At 49.9% G+C, this 6,000-nt stretch overlaps 1 protein-coding gene across 2 annotated transcripts in view; it reads right to left on the bottom strand.

The window, feature by feature from the left end:
- Nucleotides 1-3,301: 3,301 nt before the first annotated feature.
- The window catches only part of RAP1A (RAP1A, member of RAS oncogene family), a 40,962-nt gene continuing 38,263 nt past the window's right edge, over nucleotides 3,302-6,000 (bottom strand). For both annotated transcript variants that reach the window (XM_086765387.1, XM_086765388.1), the window contains one exon: nucleotides 3,302-4,027. The gene's annotated coding sequence lies outside the window, so the exon portion shown is untranslated. The remainder of the gene's footprint in view (nucleotides 4,028-6,000) is intronic.

Here is a 6,000-nt window from a genome sequence, read left to right as displayed (position 1 = left end):
GACAGGCGCCTCAGACTCCAGCGCAGGGTGCAGTTCCAGCTCTGTCACCCACCTCTCCCAAACCCTGACACACAATTTCACCTTCCTCTGCTGCTCCCTCTGAGTGCAGCCGCTGGAGATGAGGGACAGAGACGCCGGGACAACGTGGGTCGCGGGCATCGCTCACCGCTCTGGCCTCTGCCTGCTGCTGACAGATGCAAAGAACGAGCTGAGTTTACTTTTGTGCAAGTTCTCTGCAAAGTGAGGGAGAAAAGGCTTGTTTCAGCCCCAGGATAATGCAAACGCTGTTTCCCAACACTGGGGCTAGCAAATAACTGAGCTAAAGAGAAAAGCCCGGCCTAAGCCAGGAGCAGCCACATTAGCACAGCGCTGTGCCAGGGCTACTGTGAGCTTGGGCCATGGCTAATTAGCCCTGGCATAACCTCTAATTAGGCTGTTTCTAAAGCTGGCTTGGGGCTCTGCACTGAGCTGCCCCAGGCAGGGAGCTCAGAGCCCCCCGCACCACGGGCAGGCGTTGGCCAAACCTGCCCGTCCCCAGCTCCGACCACAGGCGGGAGACCCCGGCGTGGCCGCGGGAGCCCCTGGCGCGGGCAGCCCTACCCCGGCTCACAGCAGCCACCCTGCTGGAGCGGGAACTGGTTTCCCAGTGTGTGGAACCATCACAACTCAGGGCACAGCACCTTGGCCGCTGGATGCCTTCACTGGCCACGAATCCGAGTTAAAAGCCCAGGAAACCGCACAGGCACCGAGCTCAGCCGAGCGCGGGTTGTGCTGCTGGGCATTTTTGATTTGTGCCACAGATTCGTGATGCTGCTGAGGACATTCCAGAGCGGCTCCTCTCCCTCCTCCTGCACAGGGCTCGTCCCTGAATTTGGGGGTTTTCTTTCCAGAAGACCAGAGGCAGCCTCTGCCCCATGCCAGGGACAGAGCCCTGAACCAGCGCCGGGGCCCAGAGCCGAGCACGCAACAGCAGCTCACTGAACAGCTCCCGGTCCACTGTGAAATTCAATTTCACTTCTTCAGTGCCTGGTCCTGGCAAAATAAATAAAACGTTTATTGTCTTTGGTGATTTTGCAAAGCTTAACTCTGAAATTGACATCCATTACGTTTCTCGAGTCGCTGTGGATGCGAGACCTCGCGCGTCAGCACGCTGTGACGTCAAGCGCGTCTCTGCAGCTCAGGGGCAGCGGAGCAAAGCAGGCGGGCAGCGGCATCGCTGCTCTCTGACAACGTCGCAACGTTTCCTCGTGCGCTTGGATCGACGTCAAAACCTGCAACGGCAACTCCAGCGAGGCAGGGCATCGCCGGGCAGCTACTGCCTGGGCCAAGCCACGCCAGATGGGAAAACATGATTTAAAAGAACCTTTAGTTAACACCAAAAATAGACAGGTAAACGCAGGCGGAGGGGTTTAAGGAGAGTGTATTTGTGCAGACAGCAGTGAACCGCGCTGGCCGAGTTTGCGCACCGCCCGAATCAACACAAACGGGGGCTGGACGACTCCGGGGCTTCAGGGAAATTGTAAATGCGCTCCTTTCCTTGGAGCAGAACGTTTCTTTCCCGGGCTGGATGCTGGTGAGCAGCAGCAGGAGGCGGGGAGGTTTCGTTTGAACCTTTCCTTGGGACGCTCTTCAGCCAGCAACGCACGCGAAGCGCCGAGTGCCCGGGGCCACGTGCTGCTCGCAGGGAACTGCGCAGCGCCTGCTGAAGTGCACCCCAGGGCGGAATTCGGGCTGTCGTGCTAAAAGCCATTAGAAAAAAAAATAAAACGAAAATTAAAAAAAAAAAACCCAAAATCCAAACGCAAACCCCTCGGGCGGGGTGCGAGGGCCCGGGGCGCCCCCGGCCCGGCCCCACAGCGCCCTCTAGCGGCGCAGGGGAGCCGCGCACCCCCTGCAGCCCCCGCACCGCGCTCGGCGCATCCCGCAGCCCCGCGCCCGCCCCACCCCGTCACCGCGCACCCCAGCTTTGCTGGCAGCAGGTCACAGAGCCGGCTGTTCCCTACAAAACACACCTGACATTTACAAAACCGGGTTTGGTGAATTTCCCCACCACAGCGTCACGGAGAGAACCGAGGTTAGGTTTCTGTTTTTATAGAAGAAACGCCTGGCAAGCAGCACGTACATTAAAATTACTTTATTACTAAAATATTTTTACATTTAGTAAAGATAACCAACCTGCAAATGCCATGCTCCTGCTCCCCCGAAAAAGGAGGCGCACAGGTAGGCTGAAGACAACCAGCTAAGTAACTACGTTTGTCCTAGTAGCGTGTGAGTAGGCTGATGTTTCACATTATCGGCACCCGAATAGTTCATCCAGTCTTGTCTGGGCTGCGTTTAGAAACTGGGATCTCTGTATATTTCAACAGCTGCATCAGTCACACAGTTTTAGAAAAACCTATTTATAGACGTTTCTCCCCCCTGGTTTCCAATAAAACTACACAACGGGTCCAGGAACAACTGCTCACCAGCTATTACATTTAGGTTTCCCATTTAAACAGCCAGGACAGTCCGTCCTGAGTTTTCTCCACTGTGAAGATACATTTCTCTTCTCACTTACGCAGAAGCGACACAGGAGCAAGTCCTCCAACGCTGCGGGAACTCCAGCAGCATCACACCGAGGATTGGATCTGGGCCCCAAAGGCGGCTGCACACAAGCAGGAGGATGGAGGCTGAGCACCCGTGGGTCTCTTCATATCCTGCTCTTTCAAACTTTATGAAACCAAGAGGTATTTAACAACAAAACAAAACAAAACAACAGGAAAATGAAACAAAAAGCCCCTTCAGCTGACTGTGCAGATCAGGCAACGTTAGCCAGGTTTTGTCTGAACGGTAAAGCGGCTGTTTGCTTTGCTGGAGTTGGATTTAGACCCAACTTCCATCTCCACAGCTTCGTGTGGAGACGCTGACCATGAGAGCTCAGCACGGGCTCCCACCGGATTCCGCCTCTGGAGTACAGCATTGTGCGACACCAAAGATCATCGTAAAAGTCAGAACGTGACACAGTATTAAACCAAATTTGTACATATAAAAATACTGGTACAGAGGAAATATTTTCATCAGAATACAATCTTTAAACATTCAGAAGAACATACAAAGGTAATTAAAGGTATCCTCCTGTACTTCGCTGTGTGGTACGATTAAATACATCCAACACGGAGGGCGCGTGAAGACACGGCATCAGCGTAACGACACACCGGCGGTGTTAAAACAAAATACTTGATCTACCAGAACGGAAGAGGAATTCACAAAACATGGAGAAAAACCAAAGCCTGGAAACCATAACAAAAACACAGAAACAAAATGAAAATGTACTAAAATTTAATCATTCATAAAAGCTGTAATTTAATCTGTGACAGTAAAACACAAGAAGCAATATTAGAGTTGGTTTAGTATATTATATATTTTTGCTTTTAAAGCCATAGAAATCGGTTATCCCAGTTTTTTTTCCTATAAAAAGACCCATTTTTCCAAAGCATTACGCACAAACATTTTTAATTAGAATATAATGGCAGAATGAAAATAATGATATTCTGTAACTTTTAAATATAAAATGAAGTCAATGACTCAAAAAGTTATTCATTGCAGTGAGTTCAAAGGGAAATCTCAGATAATATATATCTATAGTTATAGATATAAAATATAACGGTGGAACATTTTTAGTGCTTGATGGGGAGAAATGATGATAGAAGGGTCAATATGAAATTTTAATTGTAGTAGCAACATCTAACATTTGAAATGCATCCATACTCCTTCGTAGCATCATACACTACAGTCAATTGTATTTATTTTCACATCTGGTAACTGCTATTGCAAAGGAGGAGTACTATTGTCTTAAATTTCCGAGAGATATACACAGAGCAATTTCTTTTTCCAGGGACTGTGTGCAAACAATTTTAAGATCTAAATTCTTCTCATAGTATATAAAAACAGGAGAAGCTTCTTCAGATATGTTATTAATTTCCATACGGTTTTGAAGACGGGAATGCTGGCACTTTCCATTTAGGCAACAGTTCTTCATTCCTGCAATCTAGAAAAAGTAAAAGACAGATGATGGAGGGGTTTCTCATCCTACCCACGAGACGAACGATCTCGAACAAAGCCCCGAAAGCTTCCCCAGACAACGGCCCGCACCCAGGCTTGTAGAAACACGCAGCATTTCAGCAGGGAGAGTTGATCTTCCCCCAGCGTTGGGGTTTGTTCTGAGTGTCCCTCGAGCTCAGAGATACAGAAAGAGAAGAGACTTTGGAAACTATAAATTTTAAGAAACAAGTTCTTGTTTTATCATGGCTGCAGCAGAGCAGCGATAGAGCAGCCGCCATCCTGTCTTTCTGCTGTGACACCAATAGCGCCCTTCCAACTCATCCGCGTTACCAGACAGGCTGCTTCCCAGGGGGCTTCCAACTCAGCCATGGGGTTTCATCTTTCGGATCTTTGACATGCTCTGAAAGTCTAATGAGTTGGAGACCTCCCCAAGCCCTAATTCCAGCTGTAACGACAGGCAGTGAGTTGGGAAGAGATTTACAAAGAGCGGAGGAGACACTGTAAAGTATTTCGACCATCTAGAGCAGATTCCCTTCCGCAGTTGCGGGTATTTCAGAGCTACGCTGCTGCCAAGGCTGGAGGGCGAGGGCAGAGCCGCGCCGAGCCTGGCAGGCGGCACGTCCTCCCCGGGGCTGGGGAAGTCTGTCTCCAAGGAGCCATCCCAGCTGACGCCACACTGGCTAAATTCAGATATATCACCTGAGGAACAGGAAAAGCCACTTGAGACGCACTCTTCAATTTCTTTTCCTAAAGCCATTGTTTCCCCACAACCCCAAGATATGAATTTCTGGCATTCAAAGCTCAGGGTAAGAGACTCATCAATTAATACAGCATGAGACATTAGAAGCCAGGTTAACCGCATAGCTCCGCTTATCCTACCCAGTCACACCTAGCCCACGTAAATGGCCATCTGCAGCATGAACTTCACATCTGGCAGAAGGCAAGGCCACCTGTTTTCAGGAACTCATCCCTGAAATCCTTCCATGGCCAGGAGTTTGACTCGAACGCTACAGAACAAGGGCACTTGAGTTGCTTTGCCAGCTACGCTGCACCTATTTATGAAACTAAAGAACAGAACACAGAGCTTCTGGCGGCTCACAGAAATCATCGGACGTTGACAGCCTGTGCAGCTGAAGAGCAGGAAGGCAGCGGGCACAGCCAGAGCGCTGCGCTGAGATCATTCCTCCCCGAACACACCTTGTACTACCACCACCACTCAGGACGGCCTGCCTGCTTTCTGAGCGTTTCTTACGTCCCAGTGCCGAGCTGGGCCGTTTACCCCGCGCCCTTCTCTGCCTCCGAATAGTGCCAGGCACCCCCTCGTGTGCGCACAGCTCACGGGGCAGCCCAGGTGACATGTCCACCCAAAACCCGAAGGTATAGAAATGCTGTTTTCTTTCAGGAGTGCAGCAGAACAGCTGTAAGCACACGGAGTACCCTGCCAAGATACACAGGAAGATTATTTATAGCTATGTCCAACCTTGGGGTGGTTTTTTGTTTTCATTTTTGTTGGGTTTTTTTTTTTTTTCTGGTGGGCAGCTTTTTATTTCTATGCCATTGAAATTCATGTCCCACCCAAAACAATTTACAATTGTCCCTGTATCACCTAGGACTGAGACAGCAGCTGCAACAATAACACAAGTTACATAGATGCTACCAAATTTCAGGAGAGGACAAAAAGGAAGCGAAACTGAGCCATGGTGGTTGAGAGCACGGTGTCACAAGGCAGACAGAAGCCCCTTGCCCGTCTCCGTTAGTTCCTGTTCCGTCGCACTCATCAACCCAAGTAAAAGGGGAACGGGAGAGAAGCAGATATTTCTCTGCCAGGTCAGTCAGTAGAACTGGCTTCTTTTAAAAAGTCCAACAAGTGCAGCAGAATGGGAAGGAATTTTGTATCTGAGAGTCTATGGAAGGAAGAGGAGCGGAGGGAAGCAGAGCAAGTCCTCTCTCCGTTGGGAG

This window comes from Chlamydotis macqueenii, chromosome 23, assembly GCF_036417535.1.
Source record: "Chlamydotis macqueenii isolate bChlMac1 chromosome 23, bChlMac1.mat, whole genome shotgun sequence".
NCBI lineage: Eukaryota > Metazoa > Chordata > Aves > Otidiformes > Otididae > Chlamydotis > Chlamydotis macqueenii.
The sequence above is the reverse complement of the archived record's forward strand: the minus strand, read 5'-3'. Positions and strand labels throughout refer to the sequence as shown.